General features: G+C 48.0%; 1 protein-coding gene and 1 long non-coding RNA gene across 9 annotated transcripts in view; both read right to left on the bottom strand.

Moving 5' to 3' along the window:
- Positions 1-19,870, bottom strand: part of Dennd2a (DENN domain containing 2A) — a 96,429-nt gene extending 76,559 nt beyond the window's left edge. For 3 of the 4 annotated variants that reach the window (XM_074062032.1, XM_074062053.1, XM_074062058.1), the window contains exon 1: positions 19,787-19,870. The gene's annotated coding sequence lies outside the window, so the exon portion shown is untranslated. Of the gene's footprint in view, positions 1-18,154; positions 19,691-19,786 lie in introns of those variants that run through there. The other variant, XM_074062039.1, reaches the window with a different exon arrangement.
- Positions 19,871-22,874: 3,004 nt separating this feature from the next.
- Positions 22,875-26,952, bottom strand: part of LOC141419269 (uncharacterized) — a 16,141-nt gene continuing 12,063 nt past the window's right edge. For 3 of the 5 annotated variants that reach the window (XR_012444054.1, XR_012444052.1, XR_012444050.1), the window contains exons 3-4: positions 25,017-26,450; positions 22,875-23,244 (exon numbers count right to left, since the gene is read on the bottom strand). This is a non-coding gene — a long non-coding RNA (uncharacterized lncRNA). The remainder of the gene's footprint in view (positions 23,245-25,016; positions 26,451-26,952) is intronic. The other 2 variants (XR_012444053.1, XR_012444051.1) reach the window with 1 other exon arrangement.

The raw sequence follows: 26,952 nt of genomic DNA, 5'->3' as shown, positions 1-26,952 counted from the left end.
CTGGCTCATTATTCTCAATGTTTGTCTTGCTGAGCTCTTTAAGATCAGTAACTGTTTTATACTTCTTGTGCACCATGACAAATTTCACAAACACTTGTTAATTCAGTGCACGGGGGGGGGGGGGGCAAGGAGAGTGAAGTTTTTTTGTGGGTCTGTCTTTTCACAGTTTTATTATATATTTCTATACTTTGAGAATCTATCCTAAAAAATAATCCTAAAGACGGAAAAGCCATATGCATACATTTTCACAGCTGTTACTAATAATAATGAAAAATTTAAAAGAACCCAATTGTCAAGTAATATAATGGTAATATAAACCATAATATGGTTATCCAATGGAATATTATAAAGTAATCATGTTTAAGAAGATATGATTTTATAAAGACAGAAAGTAGATTAGCAGTGGCTGAGGTTAGGAACGGGTGGGTGGAAGGAGTTGGGAATGTCTGTAAGTGGGTCTGGGGTTTTTTTCTGAGGTAAGAAAAATGAGCTAAAATTGACTAGGAGAGCTGGGGGTGTTTGGCTCAGTGGTAGAGCGCATGCCTAGCCCTGGATTTAATCCCAGTACTGCCAAAATAAGTAAGTAAATTAACTAATAACTTTTTTAAATGAAATTGATTGTGGTGATGGCTACACAGCCCTGTGAATACACAGAATGTATATTAAACTGTACATTCTAAATAGATAAATCGTATGGTATGTGAATTACACACCTCAATCAAGCTGTTATAAAAAAAGGAAATTAAAAAGCTAAACTAAAAAAAAAGAAGACTATTATTAAAGGCAAAAATGCTCACATTGTAATGTCAGCCAAAAGAAATAAGATCCAACAGCTTGTACCCAATATAAATAAGACAATATTTTAAAGGAATCTATTCTTTTTTTTTCAATTATAACACCATCCTAAGGAGTTTATTCATGTTCCAAGTTGTACACATAAGAAAATGACTAGAGCCTGGCACCAGCGTCTCACTAGCTACTCAGGAGGCAGAGATCAGGTGGATCGAGGTTCGAAGCCAGCCCAGGGAAAATAGTTCACAAGACCCTATCTCAAAAAAAACAATCACAAAAAAGGGCTGGTGGCATGGTTCAAGTGGTAGAGTGCCTATCTAGCAGGCAGGAGGCCCTGAGTTCAAACTCCAGTACTGCCAAAAAAGGAAAAAGAGAAGTGAATGTAACCAAAGGATTAATATAGTTGTCACTGGGTAAGAAAAACTCATTTTTTTCCATCCCCACTACTTATCAATATTTTCAACAGTAACAATACCTTCCATGTTTCCAAGTTTTCCATAATGAGCATGTCTTATTATTGCTGTGACAAATAATGCAGAAAAGTCTACACCCTGTCATTATCTATGGGTGTTGGGTTTGCTTTGTGCCACCAACCGCAAGCCCTATAGTTGCCTCCAGCCACCACCATAGTTGCAAGGCATCCAGCTTTCTGATTTCATCCTTTCCCAACTGTTTTGCTTTGTTTGCCACAGTTATCTCCTGAATGGAAAGATAAGTGATCTTTCATTCTCATGACCTCCTCTTCTGTAGTAATCACCAAGATTTAGATCCTGGTCCATGGTAACCACTTCCCAGTGCAGATGTTTCAGTGGGTCCAAGGTTAAGATTATATGGGTACCAAACAGCTGTGGAAGTCATTCTTCCAATAGTCATGTCTACTTCACACAGAGAACTGAATGAAGCCTTGGAGAAATGTAAAATAGATTTGCCCTCGCATAGTTTTCGTTCTCATACAGGAAATAAAATGTATATGAATGACCACTACAAAACACAATACGATAAATAAGCAGAACAGGTGACAGGGGGCCCTTTGTGGAAGAGCAGATGGGCTGAAGATTGGGCTGAGTTTCCCTTGGGCTGTATGTCTGCATAATGTCAGGATGATTGGCACTTACAGAAGCACAGATCACAGAAGGAAAAGCAACAGAGAGTCTGTAAACAGATTATGCCTGACTGATTTGTAGGACTTCTTTGCAGAGGTCAATCAACACGTGAACTAAGGCAGAAACTGTGAACATGACTTGTGTAGACTTTCTGAAAGCTTTTGCCAGGGTGATATTAGAAGCACGATGACCTCTAAATTTGTATTGTGAAGTAATTTCAAGCCTACAGAACAAAACTCATACATATCCTTTATCCAAATCCACCAAGCTTAACATCTCTCTATTTAAAATGTTCTTTTGTTGGAATGAGTGCTGTCTAGCCACCAGCCACCTTCAGTGCTCATGAATGTAAAAGAAAACAGAATCATACAAAGCCACTTTACTGAAGTAAGTAAGCACACCCAGGTGCAAGAGCCAACTCAATTGCCATCCCACTCCTTACCCTCCACCAGGCCCTTCCAGGAGCATGTGCACACCAAATACTTGAAGATTAGCACTTATGCAAGAAGAGCTAGGAAAACACTAGAATTCAGAGAAAGATTGGGGTGTGGGGGACTCTAGCATGTGTGAGTCCCTGGATTCCATCTCCAGCACAACGAAAAGATACTGGGGAGTTGTGAGAGACTATTCCTGTCAGATAGTAAAGCCTCTATAATTAAAAAGGTGTGGTTCAGTCTTAAGAATAAACAGAGCAGTGGAATAAAATAGAAAGTAGAAACGCAGACCCAAGTAGACACAGAACTTTCTATATGATAAAGGTCAAATTCTTTTTTGGGGGGGTACTGGGGATTGAAGCTGGGATCTCAGAAATGCTAGGCAATACTCTACCACTGAGCTATACCTCCAGCACAAAGAGGGACTCTTATTTTTGACACCTAGTCTCACTATGTAGCCCAGGCTGGTCTTGAACTCATGATCCTCTTGCCTTTGCTTCCCAAGTACCCCATAATACCTGCTCAAAAATGAACATTTTATTTATTTATTTATTTATCATTGACTTATTTATTTTATTTATTTTTGAGACAGGGTCTTGTAGTATAGCCCAGGCTGGCCTCAAACTAGCAATGCTCCTGCCTTAGCCTTCCAAGTACTGGGATTAAACATGGTCTTTAAGTTGGGGCGCGCAGGTGGCTCACATCTGTAATCTTAGCTGCTCAGGAGGCAGAGATAAGGAAGATTGAGGTTCGAAGCCAGACCCGGCAAATAGTTTGTGAGACTATCAAAAAAAATTCATCACAAAAAAGGATTGGTGGAGTTGCTCAAGTGGTAACAGCACCTGCCTAACAAATGTAAGGCCCTGAGTGCAAACCCCAGTTCTGCCAAAAATAAATAAACAAATAAAGATGGATTTTGAAATAAATATTGCAGGAATAACTGAAGCACCCAACTAAATTGTTTTTGATGGAAATCATGTGTTCAGTGGATGAGCACTTACTTACTATGCATGGGTCCTGGGTTCAAGTCCCAGCACCAAAAAAAGAAAAGATCACTTTAAATCTGGTTGTGCCTGCAGACATAATGAAATTCTGAGACCAGTGGCCAAGGTCTTTCTCAGCCAGTAAGCCAGCAGCAGGCAAGAACCAGCTTCACAAAGGAGCTACAGCTTGAGGGGTTAACAGCTGCCCCCACTAACCTGGCAGTCTTCCATTTTCAGATGTAATTATTGTTATTCTCACTTGGAAGGTGAGAAGATCCAGGATGAGAGGGCTGCTCATTATTAAGTAAAAGAATTGGGAATCTAATTTGTCTCTTTTTATTCCAAATTCTGGATCTCACCCCTCAAATCTTGATATCTGCCTTCTCGATACCTTCAACTAGAATCAACTGGGATTGCCACCACACTCAACTAGAATCAACTGGGATTGCCACCACACTCAAACCTGATGCAACAATCTTCTCTCCTACTCAGGATGCCAGGACGCCTGGTGCCACCACACTCAAACCTGATGCAACAATCTTCTCTCCTACTCAGGATGCCAGGACGCCTGGGGACAGTAACTTTAGAACTGACCCAAAGAGATCAGTCTTCTTGGGGCAGCCTGACTTTCTTCTAAGGGCAGCAAGCAGGAAATAACTTTCATTCATAACCTTCTGGAAGGTCAGGGTAAGGAAATTAACACTGTTACACTCTCTCAGGCATTGCATTAAGCATAATTAATCACAGAAATAATGCATCTCCTAAGAGAAATTAAAAACATGTCAACATATGTTCTTCTACAGGAACATTCATAGAAGCATTATACATAATGGCCAGAAAGGAGAACAACCCAAATGGCCATCTACTGAAGAATGGATAAATAAAATGTGGTATATCCATACAATGGAATATTATTTAACCATAAAAGGAGAAAAGTATAGACGTTCGCTACAACATGGATGATCCTTGAAAACGTTATGCTCAGTGAATTGAAGTCAGTCAAAAAAGGGCACATATTATGTGCCTCCAGTTATATGAACTGTCCCAAATAGGCCAATCTATGCAGACAGTAGCTTGGTGGTTGCTTAGGGCTTAAGACTGGGGAGTGGGCTTGGGGATATATCCAAAAGACTGTGACACAGGTTACTCCAGAGGCACCTGCACACCCATGTTTATTGCAGCACTATTCACAATAGCCAAGTTATGGAAATAGCCAAGATGCCCCACTACTGACAAATGGATCAAGAAAATGTGGTATCTATACACAATGGAATTTTATGCAGCCATGAAGAAGAACAAAATGTTATCATTCGCTGGTAAATGGATGGAATTGGAGAACATCATTCTGAGTGAGGTTAGCCTGGCCCAAAAGACCAAAAATCGTTTCTCCCTCATATGTGGACATTAGATTAAGGGCAAACACAACAAGGGGATTGGACTTTGAGCACATGATAAAAGCCAGAGCACACAAGGGAGGGGTGAGGATAGGTAAGACTCCCAAAAAACTAGATAGCATTTGTTGTCCTTAAGGCAGAGAAACTAAAGCAGATACCTTAAAAGCAACTGAGGCCAATAGGAAAAGGGGACCAGGAACTAGAGAAAAGGTTAGATCAAAAAGAATTAACCTAGAAGGTAACACACATGCACAGGAAATTAATGTGAGTCAACTCCCTGTATAGCTATCCTTATCTCAACCAGCAAAAACCCTTGTTCCTTCCTATTATTGCTTATACTCTCTCTTCAACAAAATTAGAGATAAGGGCAAAATAGTTTCTGCCGGGTATTGAGGGGGTGGGGGGGAGAGGAGGGGGTGGAGTGGGTGGTAAGAGAGGGGGTGGGGGCAGGGGGGAGCAATGACCCAAGCCTTGTATGCACATGAGTAAAAAAAAAAAAAAAAGACTGGGGAGTGGGGGTAGGAGATGGACAGTGGGGAGAGGTGTAAAGGGTAGGAGGTCCAAGTATCTTTTATATGGTGAAAAAAAATCTAAAATTGTGGTGATGGTTGCACAACTCTAGGAACACCAAAAAGAAAAGAAAAAGAAAAAAGCCATTAAATTGTGCATTTTGAATGGATAAATTTTTATTGTATTGAATTTGTATCTCAATAAAATGGTTATGTTAGAAATAAAGTCAGTGATGGTCCATTTTCAAGGCATTTAACCCTAGCCTCTTACTTGCTTATCAGCTTGTGGATGTTGGAGGAGGGGCAACTGGTAGGGAAACTTCATCTGGTGGGGTAAATCATGATAGGTGAGGGAACGGGTTAGCCAGAAAGCACTTACCTCTTGGATACCTGCCTGCCACAAAGGCAGATAACCACTTAAAGCCCACCTCTAAGATCTGACCAGTCCCAAGAGGTGTGTTTTAAATAAACCAATAGGAATTAGGGGACCACAGGTGAAAACCCCATAGTACTCAGCCAATAAGGAACCAGCGCGGGACTTGCACAACGCACAATATAATTTCTATTGTCCCAGCTTCTGGGGTCTCTGTCTCAGGCACTCAACCTTGCAAGGTGGCCATTAAAGTCTCATTTTCTCTGTACTCCCGTGTCTCTGAGTCCGTTCTTTTGAGTTTGGACAGATGAGCACACTTCTCAGAGAAAGAAAGAGAGGAAAGAAGGCAGACAGGCGAGTGTACTGGAAGTCAACTCCCTTTCACAGAAGGGGAAACTGAGGCACACAGCTGACGATCAGCATCCCTGAGATGAGCTGTGTCCAGCCACAAAGCCCCTGCTGTGCCTGCTACACCAGTACCTGCCTCACAATTTCTATTACATTCAAGTATTTAGGGAGGATCAGGATTCCTGTGAGCACAGGGACTAAGAAAGAAGACTGCAGAGTGGCTGAAGAACCAAAGCACAGGCAGTAGACACAGCAGGCACAACCGAGGAACTTGCCTACCTCACAGGCAGCGGGTTCTGCAACAGGCCACAAGGCAGCCACGTTGGCGCTACAGACCCGCCCCCCAGGTCACCGGTGATTGGGTCTCAGGGAGGCCTGACTCGAGTCTGGCCAATCAGATGTTCTTGGGGAGCAGAACCTTGTGACCGGAACCGGAAGCATCGAGCTTTAAGAAGCGGGACACCAGTAACAAGGCGGCCTGCCCACCCTGGGTCCAGTCCACGGGCCCGGGCTGCATTCCTGCTCACAGGTCCCATGAGGTATCCTCATACCTTTGTTTAAACGACCCAGAGACTCGCCACTAGCGCGGTGACACATTCAGTCCACGCTCAGCTACTTCCCCAAAGTGAAAGGGGAAGTTGGGGCTGGGGGAGTTTAAACACGAATCTGCATCTGTATGGCCGAAGCTGAGCAAACTCGGACTCCTGCCCCGTGTTCAAACCACACTCCCACCAAAGAAAAGAAACTGAGTCCGTTCATTTGTCTCCAGTCTCCACAGGAGGTGTAAGTGTGTTCTGATAATCTTCTGTAATATTCAGGTCACACAAGAGCAGCTGTCAAGATGTTCCTTTTCAGCTGGGAATGCCCACCAGTGGCTCACCCCTGCAATCCTAGCTAGTCAGAAGGCAGAGATCAGGAGGATCATGGTTCAAAGCCAGTCTGGGCAAATAGTGCGGGAGACCCTATCTTGCAAAAACTCTTTACAAAAAAACCGGGGGGGGGGGGTTGGTGGAGTGGCTCAAGGTGTAGGCCCTTAGTTTAAACCCCACTACTGAAAAAAAAAAGTGTCCCTTTTCCTCCCCAGGAGACTTCATGACACTGGTGGTTCAAGGACATCTGAAGTCTTAGTGAAGCCAATGTCAAGAGACCCAAGTTTTCTGGGGACCTGGAGAGGTATTATCAGTATTACCACAGGAAGATGTGCTTAACTCTTGGATGAAGTTAATTAGGCTACAATACCAGAAGTTTCCTTCCTTCCCAATAAAACCTACTGAAAAACTCTGCACAAACTGAAGTGGGCTATTGAGGGGTTAGTATGGTAAATGACCAAATGCAAGGCACGTGTGCCTTTTTAGTTCTTGTTTTAGATGTACACTGAATGAGAAAGCAGATCTCACATCCTACCCACTCCCCCCTCCCCCACTTCCAGGAAGGGGCAGGGACTCGTGGATGAAAAGCATTTGCAAGAGGCTGCATAGACTTAGGGAGGAGAAGAGCGGAACTGACAGGAGGAATGGGATGACTGCATCCTTTTCCCATCCCTCTATTTATGGGAGTCGTTTGGCTCCAGGAAATGCTGAGCCCCTTCTCCCAGGACCCTGTTGGGAGTGGCGCCCGCACTGGCTGACCCAGCCTGCCACATCCTCCTGCTTGCCTCAGCAGCTCTCTCTTGTGACCAGTAGGTCACTGGGAACCCAGCCTGTAAATGACAAGTGCTCCTTAGAGGTCTCAGTCTAGTGAGGAACTTTAAAAAGGCTAGGCAAAATAAATAAATAAAAATAGAAATAAATTTAAAAATAAATAAGAAAGCTAGAAAAGCCCCTGTCATGGAGATGAGCCCAAACATGAATGCAGGAAGATGACAAGCAGGAAATCACTGGACCTCTCCATTGACACAGCATCTGGTGATTAACTTTTTTGTGGCTCTCCTAGCCTCAGCTGAAGGGCTGGCAGAGGCAGGAACCCAAGGCTCCTGGTCCCCATCCGGGGCTCATTCACAGGTGACTGATGTTTCTGCAGACTCTCCCTCAGGAGAATGTGGCCCAGGAGCTACATACTGTTGTTGAAGGGGCTGCTTTTTCTCCTGCTCCCTCACCTTTGTCAGCAGAGAGGTTTTTGTTGTTTTTTGTTAAAGAAGTGAGTAATGCTTTTTGATACTAGGATGTTGAGAGATTAAAAAAAAAAAGGCTAATGATGAGTGTAGCTCAGTGGTAGATGGCTTACCTAGCAGGTAGGAGGTCCTGGGATCTATCCCCAGCAATACCAAAAATAAAAAATTCTGTTGTTTTTCATGGTATTGGGCGGTGGGGGGTGAACTCAGAGCCTCTTGCTTGTTAGGCAGGTGCTCTACCACTTAAGCCACACCTCCAGCCCCTGTTATGTTTTATATAAATATGTATTTATAAATGCAGTGTTCAGAGCTTCTCCCTGCCCTGCACTAGGGATAGAAAAGAGGCCTGCTTTAGTAGATTAAAGAAAATGAAGCAGTGGCTGAAGCTGGTTTAGAGAGACAGAATCAGAGAGAGAAGCAGGGACTGAAATCCAAAGAAACGGGGAGGGATGGATGGAGGCAGTCAGAGCCACAGTCACAGAAACCCCCAGCCCCACACTGAACAGAGGACCTCTCCATTGACACAGCATCTGGTGATTAACTTTTTTGCAGCTGACATGTACGTTTGAAATACTATGTCCAGTAGATCATGGGAAAGAGAATAGCTACAATGTCTTCTTGGCTAAATACCCCCCAGTTTTAGCGAACTAAAGTTTTCCCACCCTGAGCTTTTGTTACCCTTACTCAGTGGCTTTCCCACATTTTGTGTTATTACATTCTCCCCAAGTCTAGCTTAACTCTTAATTCCACACGATTATCTAACATACATACCTTGTGTTATCTCTTCCATAGTTGGCTTCAAATGTTATTTACACTTTTTATTTGAGGCTTCACATATTTGTTTTGACATCTCAAATTGAGCTACAATGATGAATGAATGGCTAACACAATTGAGTGCTCATTATTTGCTAGGCAAGATTCAACATGGTTCTTTCTTTCCATTTTCACCCTAAGCCTACTAGTGCTCCCTCTACAGACATAGAAACCAAGATCAGGAGGGATACACTTTTCCCACAGGTACGTGGATACTGAATGAATCCAGGTTGTCAGTCTCAGAAGTCTGGATACCTAGCACATGTGCAGTGGGATGGGTACAACCTTCCACTCCCGGACCCAGTGGAAGGGCTCAGTGACTTGTTCTGATTTGATCCAAAACAACCAGCCCTTTTCTTCCTTCCTCTCCACCATGCCCACCATGCGTGCCTTGGCACCAAGGCATGACATGCCAACCTCCTGCACTCCCATGGGTAACTCTCACACTTCCAATTTGTGACTTCTTCCCTTGCACGTTTTCTGATGTTCATCGTAACCTGGCCTGACCAAACAGTAACTCTGAGGAGGGGAGGATGGGCCACCCTATGTGATGTCCTGGCCCCTGGACACCCTAAATGCTCTAGAGCCTGTGCCTCCCAGGGCTGGATGCTCACACTAGACTGCTAAATAGCTGCATGAGTGGAATGCACCTGAAGGTCACGTCCACTTGCTTCCTGGCAGCCACCTCCCACACCAGCTGTGCTGACCACAAACTCCTCGCCTTCCCACCTCCTCTCTCTCTCTCTCCCCTTCCTGTCCTCCTCTTCCTTTCCTCCCCCTCAGTCTTCTTCCCACCCTTTTTTTCTGGCTTCTGTTCTTTCTTTCCATGAGCAGAGACTTTCCAGGCCTGGCCGGAAGCCAGCACATTTGGACAAAAGGCAGCGATCTTAGAGGAAGACGTCATCTCCCATCCCTGTCCACGGGGCCAGCACAAGAGGGCCCAGTGGAGGCTGCGCCCAAGTTCTATGAAAGGGGCCAGAGACATGAAATATCACAGGGGTTAAAGCAGAGTTAGGAAACAATCGGATCTACATTCAAATTCCAATGAACCCCAAGAGCTATGGGACCTTGGCAAGTTACTTGCCTAAGCCTTGGTCCTGTGGGTGCTGACAGCAGCACCTGCTCTGAAAGACTGGAAAGGATGAAGTGAGACTAAGCCTATAAAGGGCTCAGCACTGCCGTGTCATGATAGAGCTCTCCACAGATGTCTTCTGCTGTTACAACATGAACTTGACCTGACCAAGTAGTACTAATATGAGTAATAATACAGGGCCCTGCTGGGTGCTGGAGGCTCAGGCCTGTAATCCTAGCTACTCAGGAGGCAGAGATCAGGAGGATCAGGTTCAAAGCCAACTTAGGCAAATAGTTTGCGAGACCCTATCTTGAAAAAACCCAACACAAAAAAGGGTAGTGGAGTGGCTCAAGGTGTAGGCCCTGAGTTCAAACCCTAGTACCACAAAGAAAAAAAATATATAGGACCCTGTATTGATACTAATAGTACTGTGTCCTTAACTCATCAGAGGGCTGCTTACTCAGTCTCTCTTGTTACAAGTGTAGTAAAACTCTAAAATGCAATCAAACAGGGCTGGGGTGGGCCTTGGTGGTAGGGCACTTGCCTAGCATGCTGAGGGCCCTGAGTTCTATCCCCATTACAGCAAAGCAAAAGAAACAAATGAAAAAGCCCTCTCTTAGTTCCTGTCACCCAGGCAGGGGTAGAAAGATCTTGGTCCAGATTGGCTCAGACAAAAAAAGTAAGATCTTTCCTGAAAAATAATTGAGGCAAAAAGGGTTGGGGGAGTAGCTCAAGAGGCAGAGCATCTGTGTAGCAAGCACAATGCCCTAAATTCAAATCCCCATACTGCAAAACACAAACAAAAAAGACACACACACACACACACACTCTCTCTCAAACATATGACTGTGTCACACATAGTCTGCAAAAGTTGGTTTTGAAGTTACTCAGGGAACTGACCCCTTCCCTTTGTAGCAGACCCGGGTCCCCAGGGCAGTGCTATCCTCAGCCTTATTGGCTCCAAGGCCAGGGTGAGAGCAAGGAGGAGGCCACCCTGGGATCAACGAAGCCTGCTCTCCTGGTCTCCCTCCTCCCATGCTATTTTCCTGCTTCTCAGGAGCCGAGGCCTTATTTCTGTTTGTTTGCTATCTGTGCCTGGTGTTTTGTACTCAGAAGTTGTGCAACGCCTGCAAATGTGTTCGTTTTTGTTTAATTGAGTTTCAAGGTATGGGAAATGATCTTTTGCCTACGATTTCATTTAGTTAATCTGAGCCTGTATGAATGGATTTGAAACTAATCAATAAGATTAATCAACGAGCTGGAAGAGTGTCTCAAGCAGTAGAGCACCTACCTAGCAAGTGTGAGGCCCTGAGTTCAAGTCCCAGTATTAAAAAAACAAAAACAAAAACAGATTAACCAACAAACTGAACAGTCTCTGTGTGAGGTGCTTCGGGAATCCACAAGTATAAGTAATGATCCCTGTCCTCAACCTAGAGATAGGATATAAACCCAGTCAACCAAACAGCAGTGGAAGACAAAAAGATGAGATGGGTCCGGGGGGGCACCTGTGTGCTGAACAAAGCACACAGTGTGAGACTGGGCAAGGACTGAATTTGAGCTACAGTGTTACATGTTATGAAACAAATACACACTGACAAGGCAATTTAGAAAGTCAGAGGAGTCACGAGTTGCTTCAAACGAAGGTCTAGTTCCCTCCGAAATCCATGTGGAAATCTAATCCCCATTCTGAGCTAGTAAGAGGTAAGACCAGGTGGGCCCTTTAAGAGGCAGTTAGGGCTGCTCTCATGACTGAGCTAGTCCGTTCAGAAATTAAAGGGTTAATGGTTATCTGGGCAGTGAGTCTGCTAAAAAAGCCAGTTTGGCTAGGTCTCTCGTGCTCTCTGTCTCTGGCCAGGTAATATTCTACACCACCTCAGGACTTTGCCAACAGAAAGGATATCTGCAGATCCGGCCCCTCAACTTTGGACCAGAACTTATGGTTCTGGTCCAAATAAGCTTCTTTTCTTTATAGTTTGCCCAGTCTCAGCCAGGGAGGGTGGTGCATGCCTGTAATCCCAACTACTCAGGAGGCAGAGATAGGAGTACCTCAAGGTTGAGGCCAGCCAAGGCAAAGTTAGTGAGGCCCTATCTCAAAATCAAAATAAGAGCCGGGTGCCAGTAGCTCATGCCTGTAATCCTTGCTACTCAGGAGGCAGAGATCAGGAGGATTGTGATTCCAGGCCCTATCTCAAAAAATCCCAGCACAAAAAAGGACTAGGACTGGCTCAAGGTGTAGACCCTGAGTTCAAACCTCCGTACTGCAAAACACAAAAAAAGAAATAAAAGCAAGCAAACAAACAAAAAAGTAAAATAAAAACAAAAAGCCTGGGAGGGCCTGGCTCAAGAAGCTCTCTTGCTAGAGCTCCCCTAGCAAGTTGGAGGCCCTGAGTTCAACCTCCAACAACAAAAACTTGCCCAGTCTAAAGTTCTGTGTTACTAACATCAGAACATGGACTACTGCCAGGTGTGGTGATGCACACCTGTAATACAGGCCCTAGGAAGAGTCCAGCCTCTGGGACTCTTCCATTTGCAGATTTGCAGTGTCTCTCTCATGGTTCTCCTTTTTCCTCCAGTAAATTGGTAGCCTGAACCCCAAGTTGTGTGTGTACCTAGAAGTAGCCTCCTTGTCCCCTTTCCTATCTCTCTGCACTCAGCAGGACAGGAAGCTTGGCTGTCCAATGTTCAGGGAAGCCTGGGAGGAGAGGGTCTCTAGGGTTCCTGAGGTGCTGGAATCTCCTCCAGCAATGTGGATGTTTTGTGGGGCATCAAGCGGCTTGTTCTCTTCTCCCTGATGTCTTCCCACCCCATTATGTGCTCCAGTCAACTAAGGGGTGGGGTAAACAGAGTTCACTGGTCCCCCTTTGATGTCCTGGGAGCTTGTGCATATTTGCTGATTGTTACAAACACCCACAGTGAAGTGGACCAGATGTAAAGGGTGACAGTCACAGCAAGATGCCAAGTTATCCTTGGGACTAGATGACCACACACTTCCTGTAACAAGCCTCACCTGCAGCTCGGAGGATTCCTTAGGGAATCTCTCCATCCCACTGAGTCCCAGGGAGCCAGAAACATTGACCTGGCAAAGTAGCCCAGAGCATGGGACCAGCTGCTTCTCAAAGCTCCCTTCTGTCCTCCCGGCCACCACCCCAGCCTGCTCTGCAGAGTCCAGTGTCCCTCCACACAGGGGATGTGAGGTCTGTGTCGCAGGAAACACAGCATCTGCTTCTTCCCTGGCCAACGAGGATCCCATACAGCAGCCACCCTGCTTGGCCATCTGGGGAGGTGTGGACTATATTTCCCAGGGGCGTGAGAAACACAAAATGACAGAAGCATCTTTCTCCCGTGCTGTCACAGGAAATGTGGTCAGTTACTACTTCTTCCTGGTGAGCTGGGAGGGACAGAGACAGGAGAACCCACACCTCTGCCTCACTGAGAGGGAACAAATTCTCATGTAAACCCAGGCTACCTGCCTGCCCCCTGTTCTTCTCTGGACCAGACTCTGACTCTAGAGGCTAAGGGAGGTCGGGAGAGAGAGGGATGGTTCCAAGTCATCCACCTTGCTTTCACACCTGGCCCAGCACAGGGAATGGATGGAGGTTCCCAACTCTCGGCCTTTGTCAGCATGACCACAAGGTGCAGTCTGCAGGACAGTCCAGGTTCAGCCTGCTGAACATCACTTAGCAAATCATTTTTATTTATGCTGGGCATTGTGGTACGTGTCTGTAGTCCCAGCTACTCAAGAGGCCCAGGCAAGAGAATCCCTTGAGCTCAGGAGTTCAACTTCAGCCTGGGCTACACAGACCCTCATCTCTTAAAAATGAAAGCTTATTTATTTATTTGTTTATTTTTGCAGTACTGGGTTTGAACTCAGGATCCATACCTTGAGCCACTCCACCACCCCTTTTTTGTGATGGGTTTTTCAAGATAAATCTCAAGAACTATTTGCTCAGGCTGGCTTGGAACCGTGATCTTCCTGATCCCTGCCTCCTGAGTAGCTAGGATTACAGGCGTGAGCCACCAGTGCCCGGCTAGAAAGGTCATTTTTCTTTTCACTTTTGAAACAGTCCCAGTTTGTGAAGTTCTTTCTCTTTTTGCAGTGCAGGACCTCGGGCATGCTAGGTTAGTGCTCTCCCACCACTGAGTCACACCCTCAGTGCCATTCCAGCCAGGGTTACCATGATCTGTGGACCCACCATGGATTCACAGAGAATTCTCACCCAAATCAAATTTGACCCTTACTGCACCTCTCTTCTGAGAGCAGAGAAGTATGAGGAAGTGTCTCAGTTCTCTGAGTCTCGGATTACAGGTGTAAACTACCATTCCCATCTTGGGCTGGCTGTTTCTTGTCACCCACTCCACCCATACAGTATGTGGAGATGGGATTAGGTGTGATCAAAGTTATGACAACACGAAACCAACAGCAAGAGATGAAATTGGGACAGCTTGTTGGATAACAATGTATTAAAAATACATTCTAAATTTCTAAAATTTCTTAGAAACTCACATTTAACAAACCTCAAAATAGTAAATTGTCTCTATGAATGTGCTGCGCTATACTTTTTATTTTTTTTGTGGTAGTACTGGGGTTTGAACTCAGGGCCTGCACCTTGAGCCACTGCACTAGCCCTTTTTAGGGATGGTTTGGCTTCAAACTGCAATCCTCCTCTGTCTCCTGAGCAGCTAGGATTACAGGCGTGAGCCACTGGCACCTGGCTTGCACTAGGAATTTTAATTTTCATATAAACTTAAACAGACATTCATATAAATTCAGTGGGGTAACTGATGTGGGGATACTTAGATTACAGAAGAGAGGGGTAATGCTTTTATAATTATTTTAAGACTGAGTATCAGAATCTCACTTTCAAAGTAACCTTCAGGCACAAATGTTACCCAGTAGGTATTTGGCTTGAATCTATTTTAATAGAGCAATTCCACTTTTAGGGATTTAGCTTCTAGAAACATTGGGACCAGCGCTGGTTAGGACTTGTAGGAACTAAAATTGGAAACAATCAATTGTCCCTAAATTGATCATTTGTTAAGCAAATTAATTCAATCCATTCAAAGAACCCCAGGCAGCTGTTAAAAAAGAGCAAGCTGAATATATATTATATGGAGTAATTCCATAATAATAAATGTTGTTATGCTATGATAGCATGTGCAGAAATGCTCCCATTTTTGTAAGCAAATGTCTGCAAAGGAAAAGGATCTGGGAGAATCTGGTAAATACACCAAGCAGTGACAGTCTCTGAGGCAGGGGACAGCATGGTGTAAACCTTCACTTGTCCTCAATATTCTTTCACATATTTAAATGTTTTACAACAAACGTAGCTTTCATAGTTTATGTATAAATATATACACACGAAATTCATATTAAAATTGCAAATACACTTTTTAAGAAAGCAAAATAAGAAAAGGAGCTGGGCACTGGTGGTTCACGCCTATAATCCTAGCTACTTGGGAGGCTGAGATCAGGAGGACCTCAGTTCAATGATAGCCTGGTCAAATAGTCTGAGCAACCCCCATCTTCAAAATCACCAGAGCAAAATGGACTGGAGGTGTGGCTCAAGTGGTGCAACGCCTGCTTTGTAAGTGTGAAGCCCTGAGTTCAAACCCTAGTGCTACCAAAAAAAAAAGAGCAAAGGAAATGCATTTGACTGTCTATGTGAACTGGTCTGACAAGTCCCTGAGTAAGTCCCCACAGCCCATGGAAGGGCTCTGGGCATCACAAACAGAGCAGTCACAGTCATGGTCTTGGTCACAGGGCTTTGGGGCTCCCTGTTCTGGCCCTACTCTCCAGCTCCATCCTTGCTCCCACTCCCTTCTGCTTTTTGTGGTTTTTTTTTTTTTTTTTTTTTTTTTGGTGGCACTGGGGTTTGAACTCATGGCCTTGCACACTCACCAGACAGGGACTCTACCAACTGAGACACACCTCCAGGCCCCTCTCACTCCCTTCTGAAGGGGAGCCTGGAGCTTCATGGATCCTGGCCACTGAAGGCAGCTGGCCTCTTCCCTGAGCTTACTGCAAGGATGACTCACCTCTTCCTTCCCTGAGGCCAGGGGAAACCGATAAGTTGGTTTTCCACAGTTCAGCAGTTAGCAAAGGGGGTCTCAGGCTTACTTCTCTTTTGGCCCTACCTGACTGCAAGCCAAGGACAAAAGTATCGGGGGAAAGCCAAAGAGAAAGCAGCAGTTGTGGGTCCCAGATGGTAAAGAGCCTAACTTCCAGGCCAACCAACAACTGACAGAATATGATCAGACACTGATTTTTAACATCAGGCTAAACATCAGTCTGATACCGAGTATCAGGTAGAGAACTGTCACTTGCTTCCTATTATTAAGGGGGCAGATGGGCCTGGCAAGCTTTCTGCTGGGTGACCAACATGGGGGACACTGCAGGCCAGCTCAGGGGAGTCTATGAATTTTGAGGATGCCAGCTGGTTCTAGTGGTGGAAGGGTCCATGCCTGGACATGTGAGGCTGACAGCTGGGCCCAGGGCCGGGTCCCTAGAGCCCACAGAGGAGCAGGAATGTGGGGTGAAAGGCAGCTGTGAGGACAGTGAGGGGCCATAGCTTGAAAGGGTGTGCAACAACTGCCCATGGAAAGGCAGTTTCACCAGAATCTCTCCAAGAAACACCAACACCAGGGCAATGCCAGGGAAGGAACCCCTGACCTCAGTTTTCATCACAGTAACTGCCCGAGGAACACAAGAGGACTGCAAAGACCTCGGGGTGAGCGGCCAGAGACTGTGGGACAGAGGCCCTTGCAAGGTCAGCTGGGCCACTAAGTACAGCAGCCTATGGTGTGTGTCCCCAGATCTGAGGTTTCTGTCCCTCCCTTGATGAGCCCTCAGTGACTGTTAAAGTGGCCACTCTCAAAACTTAAAACTGTCTGGAGACCTTAACAAATACTGATGCCTGGTGCTTACTCTCAGTGATTTTGCTTTAATTGGTCTAGGGTGGGGCCCAGGCATCAGTTATTTTAAAAATCCCCTTCCTTAGGGCTGAGAATGTAGCTCAGTGATAGAGTGCTTGTCTAGCATGTATGAGGCCCAGGGTTGGGCTTCCAATCCCTACATGCCCCCCCCCCCCGCAAAAAAAAAAAACAAACAAAAACAAACCAAGATCTTCCTCCCTGGAATCTAAGTGTAAATTCTGACATGCATCCCAAGTTAAAGGGATTAAGGACTATGATAGGGGAAGGAATCTCATATTTACTCAATGTAAATTAAAGACAGTCATTATTGTCTGAAAATGGCATAAAGCTGAGAGGGCACACTGGCAAGACAGAGATTCTGCAGGTTCTCTGTCTTCTGCAGACACCAAAGGGAGGGGGCTACTGGGAAATCTGTGCCAAGACCACAGGTCCTCCCATCTCTCTGCTCACTCCTTCCCCAAGCTGTAGCCAACTATATTCTCACCCTCAGCCTCCCCAGGGAGAGGACTTGCCTATAGTAATGGAACCCTAAAATGCTGCTCCCACTTCCCATGGACAGGATTCCTGGATGCCTGGATACCAACATGTCAGGCCCCGTCAGGCCCTTGTCCACCCCAGTCTGTAATATGCCTCCTTCTCCCTCCATGGCGGGGCATGTTGGATGCTTTGCCCTCTGCACTGAAGAAGTCAGCCTCACTTCTTCCTCCACTTGAGGCACCAAGGACCAGAGCGTCCCCCCTGTAGGATTCCACTGGCCCTAGCAGCCCTGTGCCACGACTGTCCATGCACCAAGCAGACACTCAGCCTTGAGAAAAAGCTGATATAGAAAGACAGTCATGTGAAAGTGCTTCCATCTTCTGTAACTCTGACAATGAAGGTTTTCTTTTCTTTTCTTTCTTTCTTTTTTTTTTTTTAATCTTATCTGGGGTTTTTTGTTTGTTTGCTTATACAAGGAAGACTTTTTTTTTCTACATCACCCTCTAGTCTTTACATAAAGTCCTCCCAGAGAAACTCCCAGATGAGTTCAATTCCAGGAAAAATTTTTGTTCTGAAAATTCATTTGTATGCTTTCTGTTGTTCCAAATCCAAAACCACGCAATCCAGTGTATTTTTGTTTATTCCTAAACTGCCAGAAAACCCAGGCCAAACCCATTGTCCAAGTGTTGTAATCTGCTCTGTGAAAGCCGTTCAAAATGTCCACTTCTTTTGCTTTTTCTCCTCAGCAGTTTTTGTACCGGGTTTTAGTCTAAGTTACCTCACCCTGTGCCCAAACCCACGGCCAGCGCCTACCTCTTGGCCTCTGGAATCCTTCTGTCCTCTCCCTCGGCCTTATCACAGCCATCACCTGCTCCGAAGTAACTCTGGCCAGGGCGCTGCAAAGCCTCAGTGTCATTGACCTCCAGGCCTCCACCCCATGACCAGACTGGTTTCTAAGACTTGAAGCTGATGCATCCCTTCTGCCTTGGGGAACTCCTCCTCCTCCCAGATCCTTCCTTGCCCCGCCTTGCCTCACCTCTCCCCATGCAGGGGTGCACACACACACACACACACACACACACACACACGTGCATACACACATGTGCACACACCCCTCCACACTTCAGCCCCTGGGGCTCTCCCTTCTCTCAGTGACTTTGTATATGCTGTTCCTTCTGCTAGAAATGGTTTATTTACTTGGTAAGGAAGTTTCTAGTGTCACCTCTCTGTGGGCCTTCCCTGAGCTGGGGACCTTGCCACTAGGTCCCCATGGCTCTACAGTAAGCAAGCACTCACAGCCAGGTCAGGCCACTTCCTAGAGGAAGGGAGGTCTTCTTCATTTCTGTGTCCCTGCTCCACAGCCCACAGAGTTGTATACGTGAATGAAGACATGGCCTAAGCAGGGTTCAGGGCTTCCAGAATAAAGGACTGCAGGCAGCACCTCTGCAGGCCTCTTCATTGCCCTGCCTCAAAAACAGTCTCAATTTGCCCTGGATTTCCTCTTGGAATTCCGCTCCTATCCTAAGCTGCCCACTCCCAAAACTTTTCTATTTCATTCTTTGGGTGTGTTTGATATTGCAAGGAGATAGAATTTGATCTTTTCTTTTATGCATAACCACTGAGGGCGCAAACATTTCATAACAAAGTACTGTGGAGTGCCTGTTGTAAACTCTTGCCCCACCTCATTATCGACGAATATCATCTGGGGCGTTCAAGTCATGTTCCCAAAGCCATCTGCAGCAGCCAGAAGTCAGCCCGCTCCTTCCCCAGTTGGCTAAAGCAAGGTGGCTGCACTTCCTGTCCCGGCTCCTCGTGACAGGATTCCACGAGAGTTTGACTCTGCTCGGTGGTCTGAGTGCAGATCTCTGTGACCCTCAACCACGATCATATCCTGTGTTGTTAAGAAACTTTCCCTGGGCTCCATCTGCTCCCAACTCCATCCTTGGGGAAAAGTGGGAGAAATCTTCTCCACCTTCCTCCCTTCCCAAGACTGCAAATTCTGACTTGGAGAGTGTGTATGTGGTGGTGGTGGGGAGCTGTTCCGCCGTGTGGCTCTCCCCCCACCCGCGTGTACACACACTCAAGCTCCCCGGGGCCCGCGCGCGGCACAGGGCGGGACTCTGCCCTGTTTTTACTGGTCTCCGAGGCTCGGGATCGCGGCTCCCCGGCTCAACCCAGGAAATCATCCCGACCCGGGAAGGAGGTCGGAATCGCACTCTGCACAAATCCCGCGGGCCCGGCTGCAGCGCGTCGCAGGACGGCGCCTCCCTCCGCGTCCCCAAGGTCGTCTGCAGGGAGTCCTGTCTGGGGTCTGCGCAGATCCGCTATCCAACTCCGGGTCAGGGCAGCCCGAGCCGTTTCCTCCCTCTTCTCCCCAACCCCTGCACTCCGCGTGTGCTCTCTTCTGTCCCCCCAGCTCGCCCCGCACCCCGGGTCACAACGTACCTCCCCGCGGGCGGCGGCTCCGCGGGCTCCGGGGCGCATCTCCGGGACGGCCCGGCGCGCCGAGGTGGCGGGCGGCGCGGGGCGGGCGGCGGCGGGGGCTCGGGGCGCCATGGCCCGCAGCCCTCCGCGCCTTTGTCCGCGCGGCCTCCCCCGGCCGCCCGCGAGCCCCTCGGGTCCCCGCCGCGCGCGCTCCCGTCGGGTCCCCGCCACCCCCGGCCTCGGCGGCGCGCTCCGCTCGGCCGCCCCTCCCGCGGCCAGCCGAGAGCAGACGGGCCAGGCTGCCCCTTCCTCTTCCTCTCGCGGCGCGGCGCGGCGACGATCTGCCGTGACGCGCGCCCCCTCCTCCCGACCCATCCCGCCCCGGCTCCAGTGAGCTAATCCGCAGCTGGCGGGCGCCCCGCCGGTTGCCACGGCAACCCCTCTCCCAGGGCCCGCCGCCGAGGGGAGCCGCGGTAAACAGGACCTTCTGCCGGACTCGCCCCCTCGCCTTTCGGGGGTGACGGGAGATGGTGGCTTAACCCTTTCTGTGCTGAAGACCACCGCGTGGATTCTCCGTTCCCCCCGGGCCGGCCACCCATTTGCGTGATGCGCTCAGTCTGGAGCCCAGACCTGGACTTAGACGCCAGGGAACGGGAGGTCACACTCCCTGCCCTCGCTTTGCTCCAGGCGGTTCGCAGTATGGGATCAGGCTGGGACCCCTAGGTAGAATCGGACACCACCCTTGCCCCAGGCAGGGGTAGAAACAGGCATTGAGGGCTGGGAAGGGCCTAAGGGCCCAGAGCCCCATAGATGGGCTCCCAGACTCTCTCAGGAGGAGGTGGTCAGGAAAAGCTCCCAGAGCAGTGACTTCAGGTGCCCTCTGTCCCCACAGACACACAATCACAATCAAGGCACACAAAGTGCAGGCTTTAGGACTGCCAAATCGAAGTACACGTGAAAATGCCCTTGGCTGCAGGAGGGCGGTCAGAAAATTGGGGGGGGCGGGGCGGGGAGCGGGACGAGGGACCAGGACATTTGAGGAAGTTCCCTGCATCCTTGATTGGCCAGGTGAAGACAAGGGGAGGAGAGGAAAGACAGTGTGATGGGAGGAAAGCAAGCCTAGAGTTGAGGGGAGGTTGGATCCACGTCGCTAAGAGGAACAGCTAAGGAGGGAGTAGTGAATGGGGTCAGATCGGTAGGCCTGGCTGGATTGCAAACCGCCTGAACAGAATTTGGGTCTTATGCTATAGGCAGTGGGGGCCAGATGAAAGGGAGGTAGGCAGGTAATAGTGATTTGCAGGTGTTGGAGGCAGGCTCCAGGCCAGTCTCTGTACTGAGGAAAGCCATTGTGTGTGTGTGTGTGTGTGTGTGAGAGAGAGAGAGAGAGAGAGAGAGAGAGAGAGAGAGAGAGAGAGAGAGAGAGAGAGAGAGAGAGACTGGGTTTGAAATCAGGGGTTGGTGCTTGGAAAGCAGGCGCTCTATCACTTGAGCCCCAGCGACTGGGGTCTCACAACTCAATCTTCTCAATCTCAGCCAAGTAGCTAGGATTATAGGCGGGATCCCAGTGCCTGGCTAAGCCATTCTTGTGTATAGGCAAGGGGCCTCCAGAAGGTTTGATCCATGCTCCTGGGGACAGCCAAGGGGTGTAAAGTTTGGGCAAGGAGGACAAAAGAGAAGAGAGACCTTGCTGTACAAAAGGGGAGCTCTGGAAAGAAAAAGAGAGAGAGAGAGAGAGAGAGAGAGAGAGAGAGAGAGAGAGAGAGAGAGAGAGAACTGAATATAAAGGGGAATGTCAAGCCAGGTGTGGTGGTGCATCTGTAATCCCAGCACTCAGAAGGCTGAGGCAGGAATGTCTAGAGCTTGAGGTTAGACTGGGCTACATAGTGAGACCCTGTCTTCAGAAAAAAAAAAGAGGGAGGAGGAGGAAGAACTTCAGACACCACCGAGGCCAGGCACATAAGATTTGAGGGACTTGCTCAAACCCACCTCCTTCATAGCTGGCAGGTTTGCTCACTCTGTATTTTGAAGCCTTTCCTTAGGCTGTCCTTACCACAAAGCCCAGCAGACTCTCACGGAAATTTACAAAGCTGTAAGCATTCTTTTTAAAGTGTTACCATTTAAATGATCATTTTGCTTGCAGAAGCATCATTTTAAGCTTGCACTTTCTAAATAAAGATCAGAAGCTTGGCTTCACTAACTGCTCCCAGTGCCGCGGGTACAAGGTGGCAGCAGACTGGCAAAGTGCAACGAGAATGGAGCTAAGGGTGCAGCTCGATGCTTCCCCCAGCCCACCACCAGCCAAGGCACAAAATAGCCCAGTAGTCTTTGAGTTTGTGGCTTCCAAATTGCTCATCACATCGTAAGTGTGCATGATGAGTGGGGTGGGGAGCTCCTCATTAGTGACAACTCCTAGGCCACAGGCCTCCACAACTTCATCTTTGAATTCTGGGCACTAACTTGAAAGGAAAATACACCTGCTGCCCCTCTGTGGGTCATATTCTGAAAAATGATACTGGTCTCTGCTTTTCTAATTTATATCTCTGCTTGTCTTGCAGTCCCTACCCCACTGCTTCTCAGACCTGGCTGTGACAATTGGTGACAATGACTCTGTCACCATGACAGGAGCTCACAACTTGCTCTCTCTTCTCCATTCTTGTGTGGCCCTGTCCCTGTTGATTCCAGGGGTTCTCTCAGCTGATGGTACCTCTGGTCCCTCCCAAGCACTGGATCTTCATCTCTGGAAGGTGGGGTATCCCTCAAAGGTGGGCACTCTTTGCTGAGCTTTGAAGACCCTCTCATGGGTCCTCTCTCCTGCCAGTTCATGACACTGACTTCTCCAACAGCAATGTACCCCCCTACCCTCCCTGTCTGTCCTCAATTTCTCTCCAGGTTGCAAATGAGGCCAAGTGTAAGAAGTACAGTCAGTCCTTAGTATCTGCAGGAGACTAGCTTCAGGACTGGTTCCCTGCCTCTGAGACAGAATGCTGAATGTCCAAGTCTTTTGTAGAAAATGGTGTAGCACTGTATATAAGCTACACACATTCTCCTGAATGCTTTAAATCATCTCTAGATTCAATTATTTCTCATACCTAATCCAAGGTAAAAACTGTTTTCAATAGTTGTAAGACTCTATTGTTTGGGGAACAACAGAAAAGGTTGCACACATTCAGTTGTGTGTATGTTCAAATATTCTCTGTCCACGATTGGTTGAATTAGAGCCTGTATCTGTGGAGCCCTCAAATTTCGAGGGCTGATGGTAATGCCTGGCCCAAGTCAGGAGAGGAGAGGGTGAGGATGAGTTGACTTTCCTTCTGAGCCTTATCCCTGCTCCTCCCCCAAGGCAGAGAGGCCAAGGACCACTGCAGAACAGGTGTCACTTCCTCCTCTTCAGTGTCCTTTTGAAGATGACAAGTTTGGGATTGGATGGTCAAATCCAGCTCTGGAATGGGTGCTTGGCTTCAGGGTCCCAGCATCTTCACCTATAAGGCAAAAATAGTGACCTTTATAAATTTCTCATAGCATCCTTGGGAGGACTACATCAGATAACCAAACGAAGGGTTTAATGCTGTGCCTGACCCATGGGGAGGACTTATCCATTTGTTACTCTTTTTCTAACCTCCACTTGCTCGTCTTTCCATGGACACAGGTGTGTTACGTTGAAGATGGAGAAGCAGGCAGTTTTTCTTCTCCCCCACTGAGGTCACACTCCCCTCACCTGCCCCCTCCACCCCCCCACCCCCCCACCCCCGCTCCCCAGGTCCAGAACCATTGGCCAGACAGCAGCGGGCAGCAAAGCAGACAGCAACTCACTTCATCTCAGCCATCAGCCAGGGTGACAGAAGTGACAGAGCCTGGGGGCCTGAGCAGACTAGCCCCCAGCTCCATACAGATGGGGTGGAGCCTGAGAAACAGCATTTGGACATTGTCCTCAAAGGCTCATTTTCACTGAGCTTACTTTTGGGTGCTAAGCACTCCTCCTCCTCCTTCTCTCTCTCTCTCTCTCTCTCTCTCTCTCTCTCTCTCTCTCTCTCTCTCTCTCTCTGTCTTGTGTATGTGTGTGTGTGTGACTGGGTTTCAATTCAGGGCTTTGAGCTTGCAAAGCAGGTGCTCTACCACTTGAGCCACATCTCCAGTCCATTTTTGGTATTACAAACTATTTCCCTGGGCTGGCCTCAAACTGTGATCCCCCCAATCAGCCTCCCAAGTAAGCTAGGATTACAGATGTGAGCCACCAGTGCCTGGCTTGTTCTAGGCACTTTTACAAATTTTTTGTCAGCACATCTTTCTCACACCCTTGAACAATTAGGAAAACCAAATCCCAAGAGGTTATGTGTCTTATTTGAGGTCACACAGACCCAGGCCTGTCTCTCAACCCTGGTTCCTTTTGTTACACCACAGGCACGCTGGCATTGATTGTGGCCAGTGCCAGCTACTCTGGGAGATTCCTGAAACAGCCTCCGGTCATGCCTTTGTTATGGCTCCCCCTTCTGGAAGGTACAGGTCATGTAGTTCCTTAGGGCATCCCTGACAACTCCATCCCGAGATCTGCTTCCTTGGTTTGGGTCACTGGGATCTTTTCCTTCTGGGCATTTGCCTTGCAGGACCCCTGTTCTGCCTCATTGCCACCTGCCTGCCCGTGCACAGGTGAAAGGTATACACAGTAGGTGATGGGCAAGAGGTTTGGTTATTTAGTAACTAGAAAGCTGGTGCGGGAGAAGGAACATATATCTGTTTTTAGGCCTGTGACATTTGGATAAACTAGAGCAAAGAAGGAACTTATCTTAAGGGCAGGGGAAAGTGCACAGCCCTACCTTGACACACCATTGGCTGAAACTACTCTGTGCCCTGCCCACCTGAAGACCAAGAACCCTGGGAACTCAGAGCCCACGAAGCCAACCCAGAAAGCAGTCCCAGTTCCCTTGTAGTGTTTCCTAGGCAGCTACTCTGTCCTTCTTAGGAGGCTGCCTCCACTTGGCCTTTCTCTTCTCATTGCCAGTTCCATTCTCGGCCTAGCCCCCCCGTCTGGGGACAGATGGACATGAGTTCCTTCTGGTCCCACTACAACCACCTGGCTGCATCCTTCCAAGGAAACAAAATCAAGTCAGGCTTCCCACCCAAACCTCAGTCCCATGTGTGGCTTGGTCTTGGTCCCAGTCAACTGTAATCCTGGAGATCCAGAACGGGAGTGAGAAGGTGGCAAGGGAAGAGAGCGCAGAGCCCAGACTGAGGCTCTAGGGCTCCTTTCTCTTGCCTGGTTGCAGGAGGCCGTCCTTGGGTAGAGATGGCTTTGTCCTTTGTCTCTCTTGGGGTGAGCCGGTGCCTCCTACCTCTTGTGCTGGGACTGGAAGATAAGCGGCTGTTAGCCCAGAGGTCAAGCTGAGATGTTCTCATGATCCTGGGGAGATGAGGCTGGACAGGCCCTCAGGACTCCCGGCCCCAGCCTTGTCAGGTAGGCAGAAGGGTTCAAATTCCCACTCTACTTCTGAGTAGGAGCCAGGTAATAGTAAAGCTCCACAGAGGGGCTGGTGGAGGGGTTCAAATGGTAGAGCACCTGCCTAGCAAGCATGAGGCCCTGACTTTAAACATCAGTGCTACCAAAAAAAAAAAAAACCTTCACAGAAATGGCCTAGGAGGTCAGTTCTGATACTAATCTCTTTTACAGATAAAGAAAAAAGTCAAAAAGGGGTTGTCTTCCTTGCCCACAGCCACCAAGAATTGCTCAGGCAGCGTGAAATGTTGACCCTCCAAAGACAATACCAACCCAGTTTGGCTTTAGAACAGAGAGGTTACAGGGCTCAGGGATGCACAGCATGGTGGGGCACAGCATACCAGACCCACAGGGACCTCAGAGATGGGCACACCCAGGTTCCCCACGTCCAAGGAAGGGAGGAGACTGGCCCCTGTGTTAGCACAGGCCCAGGAACCAGAGGGGAACTTCTCATGGGAAGAAGTAACAGACACAATGCAACTAAAGAGCTGAAAAGACAAAGGGAGGAAGGCCTGGGCAACATTAGCCTCTTCCTCTCACTTCTTTCAGTGTAACTTCTGATATTTTCTGCTCTCTGAGTGTATGGGCATTGCTAGACCCAGTTTTGTTTTTTTGGTTTTTTTTTGGTGGTGCTGGGGAGAGAGCCCCGGCCTCATGCCTGATAGGCAGACACCCTACTGCTGCGGTGTACTCCCAGCCCCAGCAGAATTTTCACGCCTGGCTCTTAGCAGCAAATTGCAGGTGTACCAAGCAGGACCTGGGGTGGGATGGGGCCAAGCTTCTCTTGGGCTTGTGGGATAAAAGAAGGAGGGGAAAAAAAAAAAAGACAGATTCTAGTCTTAACCGTAAGAATCCACAAGCAGAGGTCCAGGAAGGGCCCAGGAATGAGCAGCTCTGTTTGGTTTCTTTTTGGAGGTCCTGAGGGGGTCAAACTCAGGGCTTCGAGTTGCACTCTACCACTTGGGTCACACCCCAAAACCTTTCACTTTTGTTCACTTTTAAGATAGGATCTCGAGTTTTCCCTAGGCCGGTCTTGGACCTTGATCCTCCTGGCTCTTTCTCTTCAGTAGCTGGGATTATAGGCTTGAACTTTCATGTCAGGCATCTCCAGGTGTTTTTGAGGTGAGACCCTCTGTCACTGAGGGCAAAGAAGTGGAAGTGAGGCAGGTGTGGGCAGGGCTTCCCTTCTCATTGATTCTGTAGTGAGAAAGTGGGTGGAGATGGGGAAGGGTCTCAGCAGAGAACTGTCCTCTGCAAGGGGCTCAGCCCAGTGGTTCTCACACATGGACTTTGCTCCTCCAGGGACATCTGAAGACATATTTTATGTCACAGTTGGGAAAGAGGGGATGCTCTGATCTGAAAGTTTGTGTTCCCCTCAAATTCTTATATTGAAATCCTAACCCCAAAATGTTGCTACTAGGAGTAGTGTCTTTGGGATTAGTGTACCTAGAGAGCTTTCTTCCCCTCTTCCCACCACGGGAGGACAGTGGGAGGTCAGCAGACTGCAACTGGAAGCAGGCCCTCACTAGACACCAAATCTGCTGACGCCTTAATCTTGGACTTCTCACCCTCCAGAACTGTGAGAAATAAATGTTTTGCAGTTAAAAGGGTTTTGTTTTACCCCAAGTATAAAACCCAAGTAATTTGTGCTTGCTAAGCAGGCACTCTATTACCTGAGCTACTCTGCCACACCAAATTT

This window comes from Castor canadensis, chromosome 2 (genome assembly GCF_047511655.1).
Source record: "Castor canadensis chromosome 2, mCasCan1.hap1v2, whole genome shotgun sequence".
NCBI classification, from domain to species: domain Eukaryota; kingdom Metazoa; phylum Chordata; class Mammalia; order Rodentia; family Castoridae; genus Castor; species Castor canadensis.
Note: the sequence above shows the minus strand (reverse complement) of the source record. Positions and strands in the feature narration are given on the sequence as shown.